This window comes from Balaenoptera ricei, chromosome 15 (assembly GCF_028023285.1).
Source record: "Balaenoptera ricei isolate mBalRic1 chromosome 15, mBalRic1.hap2, whole genome shotgun sequence".
Classification (NCBI taxonomy): domain Eukaryota; kingdom Metazoa; phylum Chordata; class Mammalia; order Artiodactyla; family Balaenopteridae; genus Balaenoptera; species Balaenoptera ricei.
In genome coordinates, this window is record NC_082653.1 from 75,378,527 (window position 1) to 75,405,276 (window position 26,750).

General features: G+C 39.8%; 1 protein-coding gene across 2 annotated transcripts in view; it reads left to right on the forward strand.

The window, feature by feature from the left end:
* CALN1 (calneuron 1) overlaps positions 1-26,750 on the forward strand; it is a 430,726-nt gene that overhangs the window by 225,996 nt on the left and 177,980 nt on the right. The window lies entirely within an intron of this gene.

Below are 26,750 nucleotides of genomic sequence, written 5' to 3' on the forward strand. Positions count from 1 at the left end.
TTTCTTTTTTTTTTTTTTTTTTTTAGTTAATTTATCTATTTAATTTTGGCTGTGTTGGGTCTTCGTTTCTGTGCGAGAGCTTTCTCTAGTTGCGGCAAGCGGGGGCCACTCTTCATCGCGGTGCGCGGGCCTCTCATTGTTGCAGCCTCTCTTGTTGCGGAGCACAAGCTCCAGACGCGCAGGCTCAGTAGTTGTGGCTCACGGGCCTAGTTGCTCCGCGGCATGTGGGATCTTCCCAGACCAGGGCTTGAACCCGTGTCCCCTGCATTAGCAGGCAGATTCTCAACCACTGCGCCACCAGGGAAGCCCCCAAATGGTCATTTTCTTTAGTGAATTTGATTATCTATTTGTTCCTGGAATTTACCCATTTCTTTTGGTTTTCAAATGTGTTAACCTAAATGTATACTTGTTTGTCATTCTTTATATTTTGATATCCTTTAATTCTGTAAATATATCATCTTTGTGATTTCTAATATATATACCTATTTTATTTCTTTTTTCTTAATTTGATTTCCAGATGATTTTCCTTATATATATATTTTCTGAGAGAATTATATCACCATCTTGAGTATCAGTGATATTAGTTCAGTTTTTGGAGGGAGGGTTTACATTGTGAATTTTACTTCTGCTAGTAGTTTTTTAGTTTTGTTGTATTCTTTCCTTATTTTCCCCAGCTTCTTTCTCATCTCAGCCTTTAACAACTGATTTCTGATTTTTAATTGATTCATAATTCAAATAACCTAAAATGCATAATTCTTGAGTGCTCAGTTTGAGGGATTTTGACAATTATATATGGCAGTGTAACTCATACCCTAATATAAAATATAGAAACTTTCTTTAGTTCCTTGACAAATAAATTTTCCTACTCTGTGGCTTATATATTCATTTCTTAATAGAGTATTTTGATTAGCAGATACTTTAAGTTTTGATTAAATCCAACTTATCACTTTTTTTTCATGTTCAGTGATTCTTGACTAAAAAATTTTGCTTGCATCAATAATGTTATAAAAATATTTTACTACATTTTCTTCTAGAAAATTTATGATTCTAGCTTTTAAATTTAGGTCTGTGATCCATATGAAATTCATTTTTGTGTATGGAGTGTGGTAGAAGTTGAGGTTCAGTTTGCCCACTACAAATTTTTGGTTATTTTAAGCACAATTTGTTAAAAAGACTTTTCTATCCAAGTCATTGAATTGACTTGGAACCTTGATTGGGTATCGATTGACCATAAGTGTGACAGCCTGTTTCTGGATTCTGTCTTTTATTCTGTTGACCTATTTGCTCTGTCTATTTTGTATACTAACACATAATGTCTTGATTCCTATAGTTTTATGTCAACTCTTGAAATCAGGCTGTATAGGTCCTGAAACTGTTCATCTTTTCCAAAACTATTATGGTTATTCTAGATCCTTTGCATTTCCACATAGATTTTAAAATCAGCTTGTAAGTTTTGTCAACAAAACTACCTGGGATTTGGATTGCGATTGCATTACATCTGTAGATGAATTTTAATAGAATGGACATATTAACAACAGTAAAAGTCTATAAAAGGGGTATGTCTCTCCATTTCTTTAGATCATATTGAACTTTTCTCAACAATATTTTATGTTTTATTTTGGATGACTTGCACATCTTTTGTTAGATTTATTCCTAGGTACTGATGTTTGTTTTTTTTTTTAATTTTTATTGGAGTATAGTTGCTTTACAATGTTGTATTAGTTTCTGCTGTACAGCAAAGTGAATCAGTTATATGTATACATATGGCCCCTCTTTTTTAGATTTCCTTCCCATTTAGGTCACCACAGAGCACTGAGTAGAGTTCCCTGTGCTATACAGTAGGTTCTCATTAGTTATCTATTTTATACATAGTAGTGTGTATATGTCCATCCCAATCTCCTAATTCATCCCACTCCCGCTTCCCCCCTTGATATTGACACCATTGTAAATTATATTGTTTTAAAATTTTGCTTTCAGATTGTTTGCTACTGGTATGTAGAAATACAGTTGCTTTTAAAATTGAATTTGTATTCTGATATCTTGCTGGTTCTAGTAGTTTTTAATACTTCCATGGGATTTTCTACATACTCAAAGGTGTTGTTTGTGACAAATAGTTTTACTTCTTCCCTTCTAAGTTTTATGTCTTCTGTATTTCTTTTCTTGCCTTGTCATACCAGCTAGGATTGATTAAAGTGATAAGAGGAGACATTTTTATTTCTTTCTTGATCTTAGGGAAAATCTTTCACCATTAAGCTTTTTGTTGATGCTTTTTTCAGATGGAAAAAAGTTTCTTCCCTCTATTCTAGATTGCTGAGAATTTTTATCTGGAACAGGTGTTGAATTTTTTCAGATACTTTTACTGCATCTATCAAAGTGATCATATTTTTTTTTTCTTATATTCTGTTAATGTACTGAATTATGTTGATATATTTTCATGTTAAACCAACTTTATATTCCTAGAATACACCAGATCAGGTCATGATATATTTTCCTTTTCAGATATTGCTGGATTTGATTTGCTGATATTTTGTTAAGGATTTTTGCATCTATGTTTATGAGGCATATTGGTCTGTAATTTTCTTGTAATTTCCCTGTCAAGTTAAGGTGTCAGGTTTAAGCTGGTCCCATAAAATGAGTTAAAAAGCTTTTTTTTTTTTTCTCTTTTATGTTCTGAAAGAGTTTGTATGAGATTGGCATTTTTCTTCCTTAAATGTTTATTTGAAGCTATCTAGACCTGGAATTTTCTTTGTTAAAAGGATTTTTTAATATTATATTATAAAAATTTTCAATCATGCAGAAATGTTGAATGAATTTGTGCAGTGAGCACCTACATACTTACTCATCACATTGATTTTAAAATGCCATATTTGCTTTAGCATTTATCTCTTCATCTCTCTATAGGAGAAGCTTTTTGATTATAAAACACTTCTTTTAAAATCATGGAGCTATTTAGATCTTCTATTTCTTCTTGTGTTAATTTTTGTCACTTTTGTATTTCAAGGCATTTGTTCATTTTAGTAAATTGTCAAATTTATTGACATAAATTTTTCTTAATATTTTCTAATTAAGAAAGATCCCATAGGATCTTTCATTCCTAATATTGTTAATTGTTTTTACTGTGTTTTGTCTTTATCAAGCTTGTTAAAGGATTTTCAATTTTCTTGATTGCTTAAAAAAACTATCTTTGACAATTTTCTCTATTGTTTTCATTTCATTGATTTCTGCTTTTGTTTTTTAATTATTTCTTTTCTTCAAGTTACTAAGGCTTAATTTCCTCTTCTTTCTCTCACTTGTTAAAGTGGAAGCTTAGATCATTGATTTTAGACCTCTCTTTTTCTAATACAAGTATTTAAAGCTTTAAAGTTTCAGCCATATTCTATAAATCCTTTTTTGAAAATTATAGTAAATTTTATTACATGTTCAGAGAACTGGGCCTGGTTTGAATAGAGAGAAGAAGTCAGGTAGACTAACATTGATTGAGGACTTCATATGGTAAGGAGGGAAGCACATAACCATTTTACAGATGAGGAAACCAAGAGTCAGGTCAGTTCATGCCTCAGCCAAGATGCCGCAGACCTAGAAAATAATGGGGCTGGGGTTTCACCTCTAGCCTTTCTGGCTTCCCACTCCACTCAGCTGCCACCCAGAAAAGACAGATCCTGGAATGTTTGGAAAGTGTCCTCACCTCTTTCCTCTCACCTGTTTTTCCAGCATTCCTATGGTGATCAGTGCGGGTGTGTGTGTAGCTGCACAGGTGGGATGTATCTTGGGAGAAAAGGGGAAATGGAGACAGAGGAGACCACGCCTGCTCTTCCAGGCTGCATGAAGAACGCTGCATTCTGTTCTCCAGGCATTCAACCTGTTTCTCATTCCATAAATCCATAATTTTTTTTCATTTTCAGTTTGCAGTCTTTTCTAATTTCTCTCATGTGTGTTTTTTTCCCCTCTGACTCCTGAGCTGGTTAGAGATACCATGCTTAGTTTCTAACTAATAGGCGATTTTATAGATATCTTCCTGTCATCATTAAATATCATCAAGGTATCTTTACTGTTATCGTTTGATTATCATTGCCATCAGAAAGCATACCTTGTGTGAATTTGACCCTTTGAAGTTTACCATGTCTTGTTTTGCAGCCCAGCGTGTGTTTCCTTATGCACTTAAAAAGAACGTGTATTTTGCACTCTTGGGTGTCGTATTCTATAAATGTCAATTAGGTCAAACTGCTTAGTAGTGTTGTTCAGATCTTCTGTATCTTCCTTGAAACTTTTTTTTTCTTCTACCACTACTGTCAAGAGGTGTTAGATTCTCCAGCTATGTGGGCTTGTGTGTTTCTCCCTTTAGTTGTGTAATTTTTTTGTATGTGTATTTTGATGCTCTATTATTAGATGCGCACACATTTAAAATTATGTTTTCTTTATTAACTGATACTTTTGTTGTTATAAAATGTCTAATAATGCTCTTTGTCTTGTAGTCAACTTTGTATGATATAAACAGAGCCACACCAGCTATATTGCTTAGCATGTGCATGGCTTACTTTTTCAACTGTTTTACTTCTAAGTTATTACCATCTTTATATTTAAAGCCTGTTTATTAGAAGCTTCAAATAATTGGGTTTCCTTTTTACCCAGTCAGCCAAGTTTTTAAAAATTAGTGTCTAATTTATGTAATTATTGATAAGATTGGATTTGTCTGTCATGTTGTTATATATTTTCTGTTAGAACCATGTATTTCTGTGTTCTTCTCTTTCTCCTTTCCTGGCATCTTTTGAGTGAAATGAGAGTGTTTCAGTATTCTATTTCGTCCCTCTTACTGCCTTATTAGCTATATTACTTTGTATATATGTATTTAGTGGTTGCTCTAGAGATTACAAATGCATCTTTAACTAATCACATTTTTCTTTGAATAATCTTATGCTACTTCATGAACAATCTAAGAATCTTAACAACATATAAATGTTGTCATGTATTTTACATCTCCATATTTTATATTGTATTTATCACCATTTCACCTTTTCTGGGGTTCTTTATCCCTTCTCGTGTATCTGAGCTTTCATCTGGTTTCATTTCCTTTCAACCTAAAAGTCTTTTAGCATTTCTTTCACTGCACTCCTGCTAGAGAAGAATAATCTTAGGTTTTGACTGACAGGAAATGTCTTTTTTATTTTTGAATTTTTTATTGTGATTAAATATATATAACATAAGATTTGCCATTTTAAGCATTTTTAAGTGTACAATTCAGCAGCATTAAATACATTCATGATGTTATGCAGCCATCACCACTATTTCCAAAACTTTTCCATCACCCCAAATAGAAACTCTGTAACTATTAAGCAATAACTCACCATTATTCCATTAACCCCACCCCAGGGAATCTTTAATCTGCTGTCTCTATGAATTTACCTCTTCTAGGTATTTCATATATGTGGAACCATACAATATTTCTCTTCTTGTGGTTGGCTTATTTGACTTAGCATAATGTTTTTAAGGTTCATCCATGGCATAGCATGTATCAGAGCTTCATTCCTTTTTATGGCTGAATAATATTCCATTATTTGTCTATAGCACATTTTGTTGATCCATTCATCTGTTGATGGACACTCGGGTTGTTTCTACCATTTGGCTATTGTGAATAATGCTGGCATAAGCATTGGTATCCAAGTATCTGATTGAAGAAAATATCTTTATTTTGTCTTCTTTTTTGAAGGATATGTAAAACATGGAAGATTCTAGGTTAACAGTTTTTTTCCTTTGGGTACTTTGAACATATCATTTTATTATCTTCCATTGTTTCTGATGAGACTGCCACAATTATTTTTAATGTAGATATTTTTTATTATCTAGTGTGTCTTCTTCCTTGACTGTTTTTAAGATTTCTTCTGAGTTTTTGGCAGTTTGTGCTGTGCTTACGTATGGTTTTCATTGCATTCATGATGCTTGATGTGTGTCAAGCTTCTTGGATCTATGGGTTGATTTCTTTAATTAATTTTGGTAAATCCACAGCTATTATATTTTGGAATATTTCTTCTTCCTTATTCCCTATGTTTTCTTTTTCTGGTACTCCAATTACATACTTGTTAGGCCATTTGATAGTGTTCCCCAGATCTTCAGTGCCATGTTCTGATTTTTTTCATTCCCCTTTTCTTTTCTGTATTTCAATACATACATTTTATTGACTGATCCTTTTTTTTTTAAATTAATTTATTTATTTATCTATTTATTTATTTATTTTTGGCTGCTTTGGGTCTTCGTTGCTGAGTGCGGGCTCTCTCTAGTTGCAATGAGTGGGCACTACTCTTCGCTGTGGTGCATGGGCTTCTCATCGTGGTGGCTTCTCTTGTTGCGGAGCATGGGCTCTAGGTGCACAAGCTTCAGTAGTTGTGGCACGAGGGCGTCAGTAGTTGTGGCTCGTGGGCTCTAGGACGCAGGCTCAGCAGTTGTGGCACACGGGCTTAGTCACTCCGTGGCATATGGGATCTTCCCGGACCAGGGCTCGAACCCGTGCCCCCTGCATTGGCAGGCAGATTCTTAACTGTTGCGCCACCAGGGAAGCCCAGCTGATCCTTTTATTTGCTGTGTCCAGTCTGCCTTTAAGTCCATCAAGTGAGTTCTTCATTTCCATATTTTATTTTTTAATTTCTAGCATTTTCATTTGTTTCTTTTCTATAATTCCCATGTCTCTGCTGAAATTCCCTATTTGTTCACATATTTTCTCTAACATACTTATCATAGTCATTATAAAGTCTGATCATTAAAACACCTAGGCCATCTCTTAGGTCTGCGTCTGTTGAATTCTCCTCTCTGGACTATCAGTCACACTTTCTTGCTTTTTCTCATAATTTTTATTGAATGCCAGATATTGTGTGTAAAAAAAAAAAAAACCTGTAAGACTGAAATAAACAAAAAATGTACCCCCAAAGATTGGCAGGACCCTCCTTCTGCCAGACACCTGTGTCAGGGTCGCGGTCCGTCTAACCTAATTGAGCTGGACGGGGGCTTAGTTACAACTTTAGTTAATAGGTTTGGTTCCTGGAGATGTCAAGGGTTTTGAGGGAGGTGTCAGGACTTTGTAATTGCCAAGGCCTGCGATCTGAGCACTGATGAGATGCTGCAGATCTCTTTTTTGCTGCAGAGCTGAGCTGCCAGGTTTTCTGTAGTGTGACAGGGGAGTTATCTTTGCTCTCCTGGTTTTCTGAGTTCTCAGGAGCTCTGTCTTTGTTCTGCTACCTGTTCCTGGTCCTTGGAGAGCAGGTGCAGACGCTCCATGAAGCCTGGGGGCCTCAGAAGGATTTCTCTTAACTCACCTGCCCTCTCTCCCCAGCCTTCACCCTACTTGCTGCGGCCACTCAGCGGAGGTCCAGGGGATGGAGATGGAGTAGTGCTGGGGACCGAGTGCTCTGCAGCCGGGCTCCTCGGGATTCAAATCTGTCACAACAGCCCACATGCAGCTCCTGCAAGTCTGTTAAAAGTTAGGCTGATTCCTCCTTAACCCAACATGAACCATGAATGAAAGCAGCCAGGGGCGCTTCTTTCCTTGCAAGGGTTCATCACTTCCTGGAATTTAGTTCGTTTAAGTTTCTTTGATTCCTCAGCTCTCTGAGAGCTTAAAAAAGAAAGAAAGAAACTTTGAATTTGTGATTTATCCTGCTTGTTCTTATTATAGGTGAGGAGGATGGTCTCTGTGACTTTCCACATTCCAACCATAAGTGCGATCCTTCTAGTTTCTTTTGCCTTGTCTTTCAGAGCCCATGTTTTCTAGGAGTTTCTGAGAACAAGAAGTAGATTCTTTTTTAAACATTTCTTTTGGTTTCTGCAGTAAAATTTTTTTTTTTTACCCAAAAGCTAAATCTTTTCAGACACCCTACAAGTAGAACACTACCGCTGCCATACACTGGTCTTCGAATGAGGAACAGATAAGGAGGCCTGAGCTGTACGTTGGCCAAAAGAGCGGGCATGTGGATGGCCCTCGGCCCACACTGATGGCGTCTCAGATTTGCCAAGCACAGCCCTCCTCCCATCCCTGGACTAGCCAGAACTCATCCAGAGTGTCACACAGGTACCCCTGCCCTGTTCTCTGTCCTGTTTCTCTGTCAGAGCAAACACCATGCCAAGGGCCTCCCTGTTTCAGCACATCTCCAGCCAGTGTGCCCTGTTCTGTGGGCACTTCCTCACCCCTGTGCAGACATCTCTCCTCCTGTGCCAAAGGCCCCAGGGCCCAGTACCCCTGGGACTCCCCTGGTACCCTGCTCACACCCTCTCCCCCTTGCATTCAGAGTTGTAGTCAACTCATTCATTCCCTAGACACTTATGAAGCCCCAGTTGACCGAAAAAAACATGCACGACCTAAAAGTTGAGGATTATGTTTTATTCGGTGGACTTGCTGAGGAATTTAGCCTGGGAGACAGCCTCTCAGATAGCTCTGAGTGACTTTTCCAAAGAGGTAAGGGAGGAGGCAGGTTATATAGGAGTTTTTGCAAAAACAAAAACAAACAAACGAAAAAACCCCAGGTAGTCAGAACATCAAAAGCTTACTGTTAAAGAAAACCAGACATCTCAAGTTAATGAATTTAGCGCTTTTCTGTGTTTGGGAAGTTGCAAGAGTCTGGGCTCATTGAAATCATTCCTTTGATATGCCTCTTAACTATCTAGGGCCAGTATCTTGTTTTTCTCCATCCTGAATCCCCTCAGGGTACACTGTCAGGGCAGCTGCAGTAGCTCATGGCTTGATGGCCGCAACATCCTTTGTTTACTTATGTGGCAGGTGACATTCTTTGTCCATACCCCCTCTATGTGCCACACAACGTTCTAGGCACTTGGCACTGATGTGTGGGTGACACAAGCAAGCCACATCCCCGCCTGCATGGAGCTTCCATCCAGTGGGGAAATACTCCGTTTACGCATCTGATTCCTTTAATTCTGGCAAGAGCCTTATGAAGTAGGTTCTTTTATTGATCTCATTTTCCATATGAGAAAACAAAAGCACAGAGGGATTAAGTAAATTGCCCAAGGTCTCCCAAAATTATATGGATGCTGATTCCTACAGGAACAGAATTAATTTGCAGGGCAGGGGGCGCTGCTTCCTTCCCAGTTGTCGCAAGGATTGACGTATTCCTACCCAGAGGATCCACTTCCGAACAGCGTGGTTACTTGACAGTCTGCAGATCTGGGCTCTGGATTTCGCTTGTATAAGTTGCTGTTGCCAGTTTTTGTGTGTTTGTGGATTTTCAGGGCATTTTAATTAGGAATCAGGGGAGGGAAGGCAGGCAGTGTTAGTCTGTTGACGGGACAGCTTGGGAGTCTCTTAAGCCTTACTTATGACACAAATTACCCACGTGGACCAAAATTTGGGCTCACTGCTTGTGATTTAAATGTTTGCTGCTGTTTTCTCTGAGGGGCACTGAGTACAGGTGGCCTATTCCATGTGTTTTTGTTTAATCCCGGTTCTCTTCCTAGAGTAGGTAGCTGCAGATAAATCATTTTATGAGGGTACTACCAAAAATAATCATTTCTCATGGGGATCTCTGAACACAAACATTTCACCAAAATTTTATGAAACATACGCTTTTCTAACATCCCACCCCTCACTCTCCCAAGCCTCAGAAAGGGCAAGCACTTAGCACAACTGGCAAATGATGAATAAATTCTCCCCTCATTTACATACCTATTCATTAGCTAGGATTGCCATGGCAACGGTGCCTTCCAGACACAGACCTGTGGGCCCAGCACAACTTCATTTTGGAAACTGTCTGGAAGCCTGTACTATCCTCCTAGCACTTGACAGGTGAGGGTGATTTTAGGCGGGTAGGGGCCTAGAGGTTTCCAACGTCTGTAGGTGACAATTACCAGGTAGTGGACATAGGAATAGCTGCATTTTGGTGGAAAACAGTCTGCAACGCTATGGCTGTTCCCTGCCTGCCTGTCTCTGGGTGCAAGACAGTCAAATGCAAGCATGATGGGTGAGCTCTTATTTCATCCCTGTCATTTGTACCCTTGGACACATGCCTGTCTATGTGAGATCCTGGGATACAAACACACACACGTACACATCGCTATAGACTTTTCTCCAGGAAAGGCACGACCCCTTTTGGGGAAAAGGGATTTGGGAATTGGGGGAGTGTGAGAAAGAGGGAGAGAGAGGGCTGGAGACTTTTCGGGGTGGGCTCTAAACTTTTCCTTGCCTCTGGCTGGTCCAGGATTATAGCCCAGTCTGGTGGCCTTGAAGCCTCTTTCACCCAATTTGGAGACGGTTCCAGCTTTGCAAGAGATAGTGAATAGGCTCCAAGGGGTGGCTGCCCGAAGCTCCCTTCCTGGTGACCCTGGAGAAGCAGGTGACAGATGGACAGACACAGCTGACAAGCGACGTCTTTGCTAAGGTGGGCACCGATGCTGCTGCAGTTATGCATTGAGAAGTGAGGTCATCCACCCCCTTAAGCTCTCCATCCCTGAAGCTTTTCACTGAGCTTGACTATATATTAATTAGCCTAGAACAGAGCCTGGCATCTCGTAGGTACTCAAGAAGTATTAATGGAATGAGTGAATTGTCCTTGTCCACGCCGGGCTTTTTCCTCCCCTGTTGACACCCCCAGCCCTTGCGAACCTCTTTTGGCCATAAGTCTTGTGCCCTGTGCCCTGGAGAGACATCTGCCCTCTGATCCTTGAGTGCTTCCACCTCTACGTCTTCACATTTGTTTTCTCTGCTGAGCTTAACTTCCCCTGCACTCAGATTTCTCTGTTGAAGTCGTATTGCCCATGGCTTGAAGCATCAGTGCTGGCTCAGGGGTCTTCAGGGACATGGCAGGCGAGCTCAGGACCTAGGGCTGGATGAAACTCTCTGATGGGGGAGCATACTTGGCAGTGAGACTCTGCCAGTGTCCCAGGGGATCTGAATGAATTAGTGCAGAGATGGAGCTGGTCAGGGGATGCGGATGGGCCCGGGCAGGGTCACCCAGGAGAGGCAGTATGATGCTGCCTCTATCAGGGGGAGGTGCACTAATCCCCCCCCCCCTGGGGTTTACTAACCTCTTTCTCTGCAACCATCACCCTTCAAGGTGGATCATAGATTGATAACACACAGGCTCAACAGGTAGACTGAAAACTATAATAAAATAATAAAGCTCCAAAATTCTCTAAAGATAAGGAAACTGCTTTAACTGAGCCAAAATGTGGTATCTTTCCAGTGCATATTTTTTCCCTTCCAGCCTGCTTGCCTTTTATTCCCACTTGTGATGGTAGCTTTTGTATGGCAAGTTGACTGGGCCACAGGCTGGACCACAGATATTTGGTCAAACATTATTCTGGGTGTGTACATGTGAGGGTGTTTGGGGATGAGATTAACATTTGAATCAATAGGCTGAGTTATACATATGCCCCTCCCCAGTGTGGGTGGGCCTCATCCAATCAGGTGAAGACCTGAATAGAATAAAAAAGCTGACCCTCTCACTAGTAAGAGGGATCTCCTTCTGCCTGACTCTTTGAGCTGGAACATCAGTCTTTTCCTTCCTTCAGACTTGAACTGAAATATCGGCTCCTCTTGGGTCCTGAGCCTGCTGGCTTTTGGTCAGAAACTACACCATTGGTTCTCCTGGTTCTCAGGCCTTTGGACTCAGACAGGAATTACACCATCCATTCTCTTGGGTCTCCGGTTGGTCAACTACAGATATTGGGGCTTCCCAGCCTTTGTAATCTCATGAGCCAGTTCCTTATAATAATCTCTTTTATATATATAGTATCTATATAACTATCCTATTGCTTCTCTTTCTCTGGAGAACCTTGACTATACAGATACTGAGAGTGGTTCTAGAGAAACAGAATTCTACAGATAAATTTTCTGAATTGGTTCTGGGGTTTCTGGAACTGTCCCTCTAATCTGATTAGATTTAAAGACGCTAATTCCAGTGGTAAAGAGAGCACCGATAGTCCATGGTGTGATCTGACAATCAAATTATGCAAAATACCATCATTGGATACTCCTAATCCGTCATTTCTAAGAAGCAAGGATCTGGGTGATTGCATATATGGAACTTTTGAACAATTTTGGAAAACTAATAAATATAACGAGATTGGCTGGTTGCTCCTAAAATTGCTGGACAATGTAGGGAAAGAAAAGGATCAGGGATTCAAATTCTCAGCTCAGGTACCACATACATGATCTGGAAGCTTCTATGTGTGCCCTGAAGGAGACCCTTATCTCTAATAGCTGAGGGCTGAGAGTGCTGAAAATCAGACCCCGGAATCTTAAGCTGCCATTGGCTGAATTATAATGCAAATTGAACTTCTAGCTTCGTGGAGTATTTACTTTTGAAGTAAAGGCATTGATTGGGAAGGAATGGGATCCTGAAAATTGGAATGGGGATGTCTAGGAAGACCTTGATGAAACTGGGGACAGTGGGGACAGCCTCTCCACCTCTGAGGGGATTCACCCTGCTTTGTCTGAGGAGACTGGAATGGCCTCCCCCGAGGCAGTTGTCATGTAAGACAGTCCTGAGTCTCCTCAGGAACCGCCGCCACCAGCCCTCTTTGCTTCTAGACCTGTAACTAGACTCAAGGCCCCACAGGCCCCTAAAGGAGAGGTACGAAGTGTGACCCACGAGGAGGTGTGCTCTCCTGGCCTGGAGGTCTTAGCTACCAAGGGAAGAGCGCTTCCACCGGGAGATACAACGATGATTCTACTGAACTGGAAGTTAAGACGGCCACCTAGCCACTTTGGGCTCCTCCTGCCTCTGAATCAACAGGCAAAGGAGAGAGTTACTGTGCTGACTCAGGTGTTTAATCCTGAATACCCACAGGAAAATTGGATTACTTCTTCACAGTGGAGGTAAGGAAGAGTATGTCTGGGATACAGGAGATCCCTGAAGGTCTTGTAGTATTACCATGCCCTGTGATTAAGGTCAATGGAAAACTGTAACAACCCAATCCAGGCAGGGCTACTAATGGCCCATATCCTTCAGGAATGAAGGTTTAGGTCACCCCACCATGTAGAGAACCATATCAGCTGAAGTGTTTGCTGAAGGCAAAGAGAATACAGAATGGGCAGTAGGAGGCTCCCAGCTATGAAACATGTGACCAGTTACAGAAATGAGGGCTGTAATGGTCATAAATATTTTCTCCTTATTTTGTTGTGAATATACTTGTGTGTGTGTAAAATATATGACAAATTCCTTTGCTTTCTTCTCTTCTTTCCTTATCATGTAACATAAGATGTATTGACTTAATATAGTATTTAAGTATTGTTAATTTTCTGGTATAGTGTTTAAGTTATTGGATATCAAGGAGAAGATAAAATATCATTCAAGGACTTACCTCTTCTTCTGGAGAAGGGGATGAAGCATCTTTTTTTCCCATCTCTGTGAGTTCACATCTTCAGATACCTTCTTCTCCACAAAGTCTTCTCTAATTCTTTCCTGCCTGGCTAGAAGTAATGTCTCCTTCCTTCAATTTTTATAGCATTTAACTGATAACCCTTACATCTTCCTTTTTTTTTTTTTTTTTTAATCGATCTTATCTTATGAGACTTTAACCTTCTCCCGGTCATGATCTACTCAAATTTACATATGGCTCCTAGCACAGTGGCTCCTAGCACAGTGCCTGACACATGGTAGGTATTCTGTAAATATTTGTTGATTAGTAGAATAAATGAATGTCTGTGGACTTGGCAAGTAGGTTGTCAGGGAACCATATCTGATGCCAGGTTTCCCATAAAATGGGCAGCTGTGCTAATTCGTTCTAGGGTGGGGAGCTGGCCACACAGGGTCATTGAGGTGGGCCCTGAGGGGTCCTGCCCATATGACTAGGGAACTGCCTCGCCTCTGAGACCCAGTTTGGACCACATCTTCTCTCTGGAAATGTTTTTTGTTATGAGTCCAAATGTAATATTTTCCTTCCCTGAACTCATAGCATGATTTTTTATGTGATCTCTCTGGTTTACCTTCTCAATTAACTGACCAAAGTCTAGTCTTGCCTGTCTCATCGAGAAAGACTGATGTGGAAGTTGAACTCATGTTTAATGCCCCCGTGGGATGGTCAGCTTCTTTTCTTATATATTAATTTTTTATTAAGCTATAATTGACACATAATGTATTAGTTTTCAGTGCACAACATAATGATTTGATATATATATATACTGTGACATGATCACCACAATTAGTTTAGCTACCATCCATCACTATATGTAGTTACATTTTTTTTCTTGTGATGAGAACTTTTAAGATCTACTCTTTTAGCAACTTTCAAATATGCAATACAGTATTGTTAACTATAGTTACCATGCTGTACCTTACATCCCCAGGACATATTTGTCTTTAAAAAAGTTTGTACCTTTTGCCCACCTCTCCCCATTTTGCCCATATCCCCACCTCCCCAACCCACTTCTGGGAGCCACCAATCTCTTCTCTGTACCTATGAGTTTGGTTTTTTTGTGTTCTAAATATAAGTGAGATCACACAGTATTTGACTTTGTCTGACTTATTTCACTTAGCATAATACCATCTGTGTGGTTGCAAATGGCAAAATTTCCTTTGTTATGGCTGAATCATACTCCTGTATTTATATGTACACACCAAATTTTTTCTATCCATTCAGTATGGTCAGCTTCTTAAGTTCAGGGTCTTGGCATATTGACATTTGATTCCCTCAGTTATCTGACCCTTTGTACATAATAGATGCTCCACAAAAATTTTTGGAAAAGGGACTAAATGCAACCCTAGTCCCACCTCTTATGTTCCCAGAGAAACACTCTTATGATACCCCCCCACCCCCCCCCCCCAGGCTAAGTTTTAATGTCCGCACTTATAGCCTGGAATTGTAGGTTCTTGAAGTCATAGGGAACTAGGAAGAAATCAGGACTGATGGGAGACTCTCCACCTGCTTCTGTTTTGAGCTTCCAAGTGAGTTCAATCGGGCCTTGGGATTGGAAGCACCTCTGCTTAATTCCGCGACAAGACGTATTGAATCAAACCTCCAACAGGACTTAAGAAACAGTCATCAGGGTGGGGTGAGGGTGTATTTTACAAAAATACATGACAAAGTCTAGTCCCCTCAGAATGAAGATGCAAAGGGTAAGAGGGGACGCAATTAAAATCTATAATATTCTTTAGTTCATCTAGGTCTTTGTTAAACATTTCTTGCATCTTCTTGATCTTTGCCTACATTCTTTTTCCGAGATCATGAATCATCTTCACTATCATTATTCTGAATTCTTTTTCCAGAAGGTTGCCTATCTCCCTTCACTTAGTTGTTTTTCTGGGGTTTTATCTTGTTGCTTCATCTGTGACATAATCCTCTGCCTTTTCATTTTGTCTAACTTTCTGTGATTGTGGTTTTCGTTCCACAGGCTGCAGGATTGTAGTTCTCCTTGCTTCTGCTGCTCTGAAGGCATTTCTGTTGCTCTGAAATCTTGAAATAGATACGGAAAGAAATGGCATCAAGTGTTCACGATGAGCGATTGCACCAAGTGCTAAAATCTATAATATTGTAGTTGTAGACAGTTAACCCAGGATTATACATCAGATTTTGAAACTGGTGCTTTGGGGTCCCTTTGATCTTGAATGAGAGGTTTTGTATCCAAAGAAGTAAGTCCTACTTCATAGACCCATGATACATTCAGGAAACTCTTCTCTCTTGAAGAGGAGAGAAGCGGGGGATATAAATGGATTCCAAAGCGGTAAAGGAGATTCATGAATCACAAATATCTGTCTGGAGCAGGTGGAATATATTCCATGTCTGAGGTCGCCATAATGGTGAGGAACCCGGCTGAGTCCCAGAGGCCTCCATGAAGAGCAGAATGCTGGGCCAGGGGGAGCTTCAGAGGCCTGAGACAGTGGGACAGATTCTCCAGCCCAGAGCACACCTCACCTATTCTGGCCTAGCATCCTGAAGAAGCAATGTGAAAATGATGACCTAGTGCAAGTTGTCTTCTAACTTTTTGGGGAGAAAGAAAGATGAGGATGTAGTAACTGTTCTGCATTCCTGACGGCATTTCACCTTCATCTGCCCTCTCCCTTCATATGTGTCATTGTGGTCTGACCAAACTGGTCTTGACAGAGAGGCCGTTTGCTTTGTAGTGACAGGAGTTTTTCCTCAAGCAATTAGAAAACATCAGGTGGAAGGGAGAAGAGGTTAGGACAGCCCAGGGCCAGGGGGAGTTGCCTAGGGACTGATGGGCACTCGGACTCTCCTCTGTGCCCCACGGGATTTGGGGGCAGATGCTGTGTTCACGGGAGGGATGCTCCCTATGAGGGTCTCTGTACATCCCCAGGAGGCCAAGGTCAGGCTCTGTCTCCATCCCTGACTGCTTTTGCATTCATTATGCCAATCACATCACACCTTACTTTATTTGTGCTGTTGCATATGCGTTAACTATACGATCATAGGATCTCAGGGTGAGGGGAACTGGAGAGCAGTATGGTAGGCTGAAAATTGGACCCCCAAAGATAGCAGGTTCTAAGCCTTGAAACTTATAAATGTTACCTTATTTAGAAAAATAGGGTCTTCGCAGATGTGATTAAGTGAAGAATCTTGAGCTGGGGAGATTATCCTGTATGATCAGGGTGGACCCTAAATGCCATCACATCTATTGTTATAAGAGGGAAGCAGAGGACAGATTTGGCACACACAGAGGAGAAAGCCATGTGAAGACAGAGGCAGAGATGGGAGTGATGTAGCCACAAAACCAAGGAACACCAGCAGACACCAGAAGCTGGAAGAGGCAAGGTCTCCCTTAGAGGTTCTGGAGGAAATGATCTTGATTTTGACCCAGTAATGCTGATTTCAGGTTTCTGGCCTCCAGAACTGTGAGGGAATACGTTTTTCTTGTTCTGAGTCACCAAGTGTGTGATGATTTGTTATAGCAGCCGCAGGAAGCTAATACAAGATGCCACTTACTGCAGCGAATGTCCCACCCATCCTTGATGGATGTCTTCCCGAGTAGCCCCTGCTTGAACCTAGTACCTTCTACAGCCACGCAGTCCACAGTCAGAGAGTTCTGACAGTCAACGTGGTTCTCATGAAGTCTGTAATTCAACCCATGGGTGTTCAGCCCCTCCTCAGTGTCACCTGTGTTCCCCACATGCCTTGACATCTGCTGTTCTTGTTGACTAGTCAAACTGTCCTTGATGGGGAAGCGATTTTCATTGTACTCAAAAATGGTTCTTAACTCTACTGCAGTTTAGAATCAATCTACTTCTACTTCTGAGAGTTCTCAATGCGTCTTTTCCCTCCAGTTTTCCCGCAATCATCAGCATGAAAATCGCGATAATAAAAATAGTATCGTTTTGCATTGTCATTATGGTTTAATGTTTTTGGAGATTTTTTTTTTTTTTTTTTTACCATCTTGAGTAAGGTAGCTTAGTGAGCTAAATTAGTCCAATAGAAAAATATGGAAAATGATGTGCAAAGAGGAGGAATGACATAGCCCAGATCAATAAGTAATTAATGTAAAGCCATGATTACATCCACGATCCCTTCAAGTTCATCATGGTCTATACCACTGGGATCCAAAGTGGTGTGAATGCAGTCTAGGGGGTATGGGAAAAATCCACAGAGGTGTAGGAAGAAAGTACTAGAACTTCCTCATATTTTTAATCTAAAATTAAGAAGAAAATTGAACTTTGCTAATATTTGACAATAGTACATTCATCTAATTTATGAATAAATGAATGTCACATATGTTTTCAAATCTTCCACTGATGGAAGTGTATACTTTTTTAAAAGTAGGGGGATTGCTGTTCTTCCCCATCCTTGTCCTTTTTTAGCCAAAACGGATGATTTGAAGTTTGATTCAGGATGATATTTATGCGTGAACGTGTGGACACAAATTGGTAGGTGATAATGAGATTACTGAATTAGTCTAGTTTAACTCATCATCTAGTAGGGGAGCCAGACATATAAACAATGGCTAATATACAATGCACATAGACGCAGAGAGAGATGGAGGGATTAACTTTTGAAAAATTAAGATACTCCGCAAAGTTTGTGAGGTGTGATGGAATCAGCTGACTTCCCTGGCCCTTGACCTCTGGTTTGTATCGGCCACTTTATGCAGATGAGGAAGGCAGCAGAGGTGGCCTGAGGTCGGCCCTTGCTGGACCAGGGCCCGCACAGTGTGATACATGGACACGTGACAGAAGTATGCCATTTAGTACATCACTGGGCAGCCCATGCCCACTCCTCCTTAGCAAAGTGGGTTATTGACCAATTCCCCTATACTTTTTTAAAGAGATACCTGATGCAGTTTAAAATTTTCTCCCTACAAAATATTGTTCTCCAGAGTGTTCTGGAGATGCAGGAGAGCCGTGCAGAAGGTGTGAGGGACCCATTTTGGTTCTGTAGACGTCAGACTCAGCTTGAATTTCTGCCTCTATTTTTTCATCTTCCCCTCACTAAACCAAAACATAAAAGTAGCCTCACCTTCTATTTCAGACCAGCCTACTGGGAGAGTAAGTACTTATGGAGTTTCCTCTTCAGGGGCTCTTAACTGCTCTGTGCCTCACTTTGTTATCTATAAGATGGGAGATAAAAATAGTACCTACCTCACTGTTGTTGTGTGGATTAAGTGATTTGGATGTTTAAATTTCTTAGAATAGTGTCTGCCACATAATAAGTGGTCATAAGCTCATGTTATCATTGCTGTTGTGAAAGTGACCAGTAAAGGTGTGGATCTAATGCTTCCTAACTCTTTCTGTCTGGTGGGGTACCCTCTTCTGGAACAGGTGCCTGGATCACTCTGAACCTGAGCTCCTCAGACACTGAGAGCTCCAGTCTCTTTCCACTACTGGTGTGCAACGTCCATAAAGATCCTCAGGAGTCCTTATAAAGTTTCGATGTATTGGGTTGGCCGAAAAGTTCGTTCGGGTTTTTCTGTACGATCTTACGGAAAACCCAAACAAAACTTTTGGCCAAACAATATGGTCAGACTCTTCCCCCCACCCCCGCTCCCCGCCCTGGCCCAGGACAAACCATTGTCCTAGAGCAGGGAGTTCTCCAAAGGTTGGTCCTTACTGACTTCTGACACTTCCACTGGCCTTTGCAGAAGCCAGAACACACAGAATTCCATCATAATTTTAGTCTTGTTTCTGTTGAAGGTTTGAATCCTTTTTAAAATTCACAGACTGATTGTCACTAACTGCAATCAATTCATGCATGGTTGAATTTGTTCATACAGCAGTAAGCAGAAAAGGATGCTTGGTCCTGGAAGCATTTGCTTTTATTGAAAAAAATTTATGTCCTGAAAAGTATGGGAAATGGCTGCCCTAGACAGGGTGTATCTGAATTTCACCAAGACATTTGGCCAGTTAATTTTTATATGGAAAAGGACTAATGGACAAGCTGGAAAAGGGTGGGCTGGATGCTAAATTATAATTAGGTAGATTTGTAACTGGATGAATAACTATGCTCAAGGGAAGGTTCCCAGCCACACGCCACGGGGCTTTGCCACCAACTTTTTTTTGTTCAAAAATTTTAGCAGAGATTTGCTGAAGCCAGTGCATGATGGAATTAGGATCCAAAAAGGTCTTGACAGGCTGGAATAATTAGGCTGAATCCAACAAGCTGAGATTGAGCGGAAACAATTGTAAGGTCTTGCCTTGCCTCCAAACAACCAGCGATAGAGGCATAGGAGGCGAAAAGCATGACAAGAGAGAGACAGCTCCCAGCACAGGTGCAGATGCTTGGCACTGGGTTGGACGTGGACCAACAGTACCATGGAACCGTACTTCCAGGCTGTGCAATTAGAGGTATTGTACCACAACAAGAGAAGTCATCATCCGCCTCGCCCCTGGCTGTTCGGACCACAGATGAAGTATGGGGTTCAATTCTGGCCTCCTGACCTTAAGGTCCCATATAGCACATGGGAGGAGAGGACCAGGATGCCAATTGGACGCCAGATCATATTCTCTGATGAATCATATGGAATTGGGCATGCTTGCTTTGTAGAGAAGATTCCAGGAGGTCATGAGCATTGTCTTCAAATACTTTAGGTTGCCACTTGATGGTTGAAGGGCTGTCATGCTGAAGGATTAAACAGTTTCTGGGGTTGTCCCTCAGGACTAGAACAAAGGTCAATGAGTGAAAACCCCTGCTGGGAAGGCAGAGTTTGATGTGGAGGAAGGAATGCCATTCCTACTAACATTTCCAGCAGTCCACGGATGATTGGATTATAGTGGGAACACGTCTTAGAACTAGGAGTTAAGAGTTGAGATCGCTGGCCAAGATTTAAGGATAGGTTGTGTTGCTGATTTAAAGGTAGCACATGCTTTTTTTTAAGATTCCAGATGTATAAGTGACAAAGGTCATTAAAATGTAATAGCCTGATGTTTGTTCATGCCCATGTGTAGTAGCCCCAGAACCTCATAAAAGCTAGGTCAGGATTTCTTTTTTTTCAGAGGTGAGTTTGGAATCAGGTAAATGCCTGAGCAAGTAACTCACTGGACAGCTAGGGGTCCTGCATCAAGGAGCGTGAAGGAAATGACCTTGAGTCAGAAGATTTGATGCCAGGATTTACAAACACCTCTTCCTACGTTAAAATAATATAATCATTACAAAATATAGTCTTCAACGGGATTACACCATCAAAGCTTATCCAAATGAGCTGGTTCCCAAACCCTTCTCCACCTAACTCGATGAGTTACCCAATCTAATTGGGTTGTTTAGAATTGTCTGTCTGGCCAGCAAAAGTGTCTGCCAAAAGTGATTCGTTTTGTTACCTTAATTGGCTTTGAATAGTTTTCTCAGTAAAAGGTTCAATTGCACCTTGACGGTTTATAGAATCTTTATAGAGAAAAACATGGTTTTCCCTTATTTTCTGTTAACAAGAAGGCATGTATCCAGCTCATCAATAAAAGCTGTGCAGAGTAGTTCAAATATACATTCAGGTTTACTCTACAAGTTAGACTTTTTCAGCTGCCAGAATGTGAAATGATAATGGCTTTATTAGCCTTCGTGATGAGTCTGGAGGTAAGATGAGTTTCTGGCTGTTTAATTTAGCCACTCAAGGTGTCAGAGTTTTAAGTCAGCAACTCTCCAGTTTTCTTGGCTTCCTCTCATGGGCTGCCACATACCATATCTTCATAGGGCAGCATCCAAAGCAAGGCATGTTCCCTTTTAAAAGAGAGGAAACCTTTCCCAAGAGACCACCAACTTCCTTTTCTTACATTGCATCACGTCATACCATTTTGAAAGATTACTACATGGCTTTGCAGATGTTAAAGCCTGCCAATTCATGCAGTCTGAGAGTTACAGCCTTAAAAGATTTCCTCTTTTTAATTTTAAAAAGATATTTAAATTAACATACAGTACAATTGACCTCTTTTGGGTGTACAGTTCTATGAATTTTAACACATGTAGATTTACATAACCATTAACACATTCAACATACAGAGCTGCTTGATCATGCCCCCTAAATCCTTTGTGTCTAAGTTCCTGAGAGATATTGGACCTAGGTTTTTTGTTTGTTTTTTTGTTTTTTCCTTGTAATGTCCTTGGCTGGTTTTTGGTTTCAGGGTAATGTTAGCCTCATAAAATAAGCTGAGAGGTGTTCCTCCCTGTTTTATTTTTCTGGAAGAGATTGTGTAGAATTAATATTATTTCTCCTTAAATGCTTGGTAGAATTTGCCAATGCAGCCATCTGGGCCTCAAGATTTCTTTTTCAGAAAGTTTTAGATTGTGAACACAATTACTTCAATGGGACTATTCAGGTTACATCGTTATATTCATTTTTGGTGAGTTTTGTATTATCTGAGAAATCAGTCCATTTCCTTTTTCTTTCTTGCTCGAAGTTTTTATATTGTATCTACCTACATTGAAAACTCCATCAGACATGTTGTAATTTTTGTTTTCAATCCTCAAACATTTTATAAGGAACAAAATGGGGGAAGGATATTCTATCGCATTTACCCAGAGATTTACCTTTCCTTCACGCCTAATGTTCTAAGTTTCTCTCTGATGTAATTTTCTTTCTTTTTGAGGAGTTTCCTTTGTCTGCTGACAAGGAATTTCTCTGCTTTTCTTTCATCTGAAAATTTCTTTGTTTTATCTCCATCCCTGAGGATATTTTCACTGGATGTAGACATCCGGGTTGATGGTTCTCTTAGCATTTTAAATATGCTGTTCCTCTTCTGCAGACCTCCATGTTACATGATGAGAAGTCAAGAATCATTTGAATTGTTGCTTCCCTGTTGGTAATGCATCCTTTTTCTCTGGCTGCTTTCTAGATTTTTTTCTCTGTCTTTACTCACAGCAATTTGATTATGATGTATCTGGGCACGTATACGGAAAAACCCAAAAGAGCTTTTTGGCCACCGCAATATTTCTTTAAGTTTACCCTGTTTGAGATTCACTGAGTTTCTTGAATCTGGTGGTTTATTTCGATTAACAAATTTGGGAAGTTCTCAGTCATTACTTCCTTAAATGTTATTTCTTCTCTGTAGCTTTTCTCATCTCCTTTTGTGATCCTGATAGAATGGACAGTAATCACAGGAGAGGAGAAGGACCCATAATTTTTACTGATCTATCTTCAAGTTCATTAACTCTTTCTTCTATCATTTCCATTTTGTTATTGAACTTATCTATAGAGGTGTTTTGTTGTTGTTTTTTTCAGTTCTAAAATATCCTTTAGTTTCTTATTTATATCATCTATTTCTTTGTTGAAAATTTCTGTCTTTCCATTTCTCTCAAGAATATTTGCTCTCAGTTGTTGCAGTATTTCTATAATGGTTTTGTTCAAGCTTTTTTCAGGTAATTCCAATACATGTGTCATTGGCATCTGTTGTTTGTTTGTATTTTCTTATGCAGGTAGAAACTTTCCTTGTTCTTCATATACTGAATAATTTTGCATTATACTCTAGACATTTTGAATATTATCTTATGAGAATCTGGGCCTTCTTTAAATCCTATGGAGAATGTTGATATTTTTGTTTAAGCAGGCAATTGGTTTGGTTGGGTTTAAGCCATTAATTCTGACCAGCTTTCTTCGGGTTGTGGTTCCAATGTCTGTTCAGTTTTCAGAGCCTTTGCAGAGCTATTCAGATCTGTTCTGCTTGTGCACCCCCCACTGGCCATTCTGGGATCTGAGTAGTGGTCAGTCCATTTTTCAGCTCAAAGTCTATGGTAAGCTGTTTAGGGTCTGCTGCATGAGCAACGTGTGGGTGAGCCCAGGATTTCATAAACAGTATTATGTAGTAGCTTTGCCAAGCTCTTCACTCTCCCAGATCTCCCTGACACTTTGCAATTCTTTTCTTTTTTTATTCCTACAGCCAGAAACCTGGGTCTTTATTTGTCCCATTCTGTTGTGCACTTTCCATGCACAGCCTCTTGGTCCAAACAGTGGAAGAACAGAAAGAGAAAACAAAATAATCAGAGATGAAGTTTCTTTTCTCTCAGAGCTTTTAGGCACCTACAGGTTACTGTGGATTGGGACATGAGGAGATGGAGAAATGAAAAAACCTTAAGTATTTCCCCACCTTTCTGAGTATTGACAGACCCCTTTCCCACCCCTGAAGCCAACACTAGAGGGCCTCCTGGGGCTCTCACTGTCCACACCAGTGTCCACTTCCAGGCTTTACACCATATGTAGTGCATCTAGCCTGGGAATATCACAGGAAAAATATAGTAAACTCTTTGCTGGTTTGGTGGTACTTCAAATTCACGTCTTCTTCCCCAATTCCCCTGCTCTGTTTACTTCTCAGAATCTTCAAGTCGCTGCTGCAGGCATTCTGTCCAAGTTTCATAGCTGCATTCAGTGCAAGACATGGGGTGATTTGTCATTCTATCTACCCATAACCAGAAACCCTTGGAAAATTTACACAAACGTTCTTCAGCCTGTGTGGTTAATTGAGTGTTCTATCAGAAATGAAGTCACTAAATCTGAGCTATGGAGAGTCATGGTCTGTAAAATACTGAGTGAATGCCCTAGGACTCACCAGAAATAGTGATATCAGCTTTCATGAGTCTTCCACTGTTGGTACACTGTGAACATCTGGGTCTGTGACTGACAGCTATTGTCTGAAATCTATTATAATTCAATTTCTTTTTTTTTTTTTGAAATATTGTGCCTATAATAAGATTTCAAAGCAAACTAATTTCAAAATATGTAGTTTCTATTAAGTTTAGTCTGAAATGCTGACTTACTGGATTTTTCTTTCAGGAAGTTTCTGTCATTGCAGAATACTTAGAGAGCTCCCTAAGTATGAGGAATGTCAGGATTTTTGGTTCAATCTGTCCATATTTCCTTGGCATGTATTATTAAAGAAACCTTCATCTCTAATATTCTCACTTGAGTGTTGCTCTTATACACCATTCCTGTAGTAGTGTTGCTAAGGAAGAGACAGGATTGGTGTCGGGAGGAAGTAATCCCTGCTGACCTAGGTTAGGAGGTCAAACTTGGAAATACATAAAAGCGGAAAGATTCTGAAATCCATACATTGGGTGACATTCCTAAGAGTGGTTTGTTCATTTTCCTTGATAAATATTTTTTTAAGAGATCACTTAAAAGAAATAAATTCTGCGTGTTTCTTGTATATCCTGGAAGTCTTTGAACTGTTTCATACACTTCTAAAGTTTCAGTTTAAAAATATATATGAAATTGGATAGTCACAATCCAGGAAGCATAACATCTAGGTTTAAGTCCAAATTTAAAACCTTGAATCTTCAATGAAATGGAAACATGTCAAAATGATTATACTTCCCCCTGTTGACGGCCATGTTTTAAAGCCAGACGGTTCTAGGAGTTGTTTATTTTTAACTCCTGTTTATTTAAGGCAGAATGTCATAGATTCTTTCGCACATAACTGTCCCTTAGTATTGCATCGTCTCTCCGGGTGACCAATGCTGGTGACCCACATGGGGCAAAGGCATAATTTTCATAGGGAGTTAGATAAAGTTATTTCCTCAACTGTTTCAGAAGTTCAGAAGTCACCATCTTCCAAAGCCCTGGACCCTTGGCCTTCTGCCCAGTGTGTGGACACATGGTATGGAAACACCCGTGGGCATGCTCTAAAGAGTCCAGGTGGTTTCAGCCTTCATCAGCTCCAGCAACCACCCCACAATATTTACTCCTACTTTGTACTCAATCAAGCTAATAATTTCTGGAGGTAGAACAGTCAAACTTATTATCTTCCAAGGACTTGTTGGGATGAGATGTGCAGCATATAGAGATATTTAATGTGCTGTGATTTTTTTTTTATATGTCACATAGCAATGGGGCCCCAGAAGAGCAATTTTCTATACAATTCTAATTTTGCATGAAATGATCTGGGTGGCAGTTGTATAACGTTCTATATAAGATGGGTTGGTACCAAGGGACATCTTACTTCTGTACAACTTGGTAAGCTGTGGTACGTGTTCCACAGAGGAAGTCCTCAAGATTCAGCTGCATGCTTGGTCCAGCAGAACCGTTAACCCTTAAGAACTATTTTATATGGCAGATACATAAAATAGTTCTTAAATTAGGAGTTTGGGATTAACATATACACACTACTATATATAAAATAGGTAATCAACAAGGACCTACTGTAGAACATAGGGACCTCTACTCAGTATTCTGTAATAACCCTATATGGGAAAAGAATCTTGAAAACAAAAGGATATATGTATATGTGTAACTGAACCACTTTGCTGTACACCTGAAACTAATACAACATTGTAAATCAACTATACCCTGATACAAAGTGAAAATTAAATTTAAAAAAAGAACTATTTTATATGGACCCTTAAAAGCCTTAAACAAGAGAAATAGCTTGCTCTTTTATTACAGCCATATTACATGCTCTTATAGAAACATTCAGACTTTCTGAAAATAGGGGATTGATTGAGAAAACTGTGGGTCCCTGTAAGGTGTTATATGACCAATTACATTTTAAAGATCTTTAATAACATGTGAAATGTTCACAATAGGATGTCACATAGAAAGGACAGGAAAATATTATTTCAATTATTTTATTTATTTGCTTAGAAGAAAAGACTCATATGTTATGTCTGGGTAAGGTGTTGATTTTTAATTTCCTATTTGTATTCTTTATTCTTTTCCATTTTTCATTAGTATAAATAATGCCATGGTCAACAACATGGGGCAGAGATATTTATCCAAATTTCTGATTAATTCCTTAGGACAGACTCCAGAAAAGAAATTATGGAATCAAAGGAAAAGAACATTAAAGAGGAACATTCTATCTAAATGGCATTGCCAAGTTAATATCCAGAAAGGCAGTGCCAAGGCCTGTTCCCATCAATGGGGATGAGGTGTCTCGGCAGACTGCACACTGTCTTCTCACTTAGAAATAAAATCTTCACGTACTGGGGATGTGGGAAATGCCATCTTATTATTGCTTTAATTTGCATTTATTTTCATACTATTGAAGTTGAACATTCCCACATGTTCAACAATCGTATTTTTCCACTGTGAATTATCTATTTGCACCCTTTAGCATTTATGTCTTTTAATGAATTCCTTTGTATTTGAGCAGTATTATGCTTTTGTCAAATTCATTGCATACAATTTTCCTAGTTTATTGCTAAATATTTAATTTCATCGCTGATGTTTTTAACATAAGGAGTATGTTGTCAAGTATGTGAATCTTTACTTTTCTGCTTTTCTTGCATTGATTTGAAGCTTAGAAAAGTTTCTCCCCATTTTACCTGTATATTTCCTCTACATTTCTTTAGGGTTTTAGAGTAAAATAGGAAGTGAGGAGCAAGATTGATTTTTATTTCCAAATTCTTAACTTATCTTCCCAACACCATTTGTCAAGTAAACCTATTTTCTATTC